This window comes from Corvus kubaryi, unplaced genomic scaffold (genome assembly GCF_017639235.1).
Source record: "Corvus kubaryi isolate FWS band 111438036 unplaced genomic scaffold, C.kubaryi_AGA036_p1.0 34774, whole genome shotgun sequence".
In the NCBI taxonomy this organism is placed as follows: domain Eukaryota; kingdom Metazoa; phylum Chordata; class Aves; order Passeriformes; family Corvidae; genus Corvus; species Corvus kubaryi.
The window spans coordinates 3016-3499 of record NW_024580748.1 but is presented as its reverse complement, the minus strand read 5'-3'; positions in this window follow the sequence as shown (position 1 = coordinate 3499).

The window sequence follows — 484 nt, the reverse complement described above, 5'->3', positions numbered from 1 at the left end:
CAGTCACTTCTTTCCTGAGCACTCTCCCCCCTCCAAGGACAAAGCCGGACCTGTAGGTCTGGCCATGACAGCTGGAAGGTGCAAAACCCCATCAAGCAGGAACAGTGAGAAAAGCAGGCCAGCGGACGGAGATAGCCCCAGGCACTGCAAAATGGAAATCGACCTTGGGCAAATGCCTGATTTGGGAACCTGCCAACACATTACACACCATGAGAGCACTTCTGCACAACCATACTGCCTTCTCCCACTGTGCATGTGAGGTGTGCTTTCACTTCTTCTCTTGCATAACTACACCTGTCTTCAGAGTGAATTCAAACTAAGAAATGCTGCTGGCCACCAGCGGGTAGCTGGGAAAATGATGAACTCTTCCTCCTCCTCTTCCAGCTGAGCAGCCCCATGGTGCCAGTGGCAAGCAGGGGAAACTTCAGTGCTTCTATTCCAGACTAGAAAGGGCATTCAAAGGCCACTTGCTATGAATGCCATG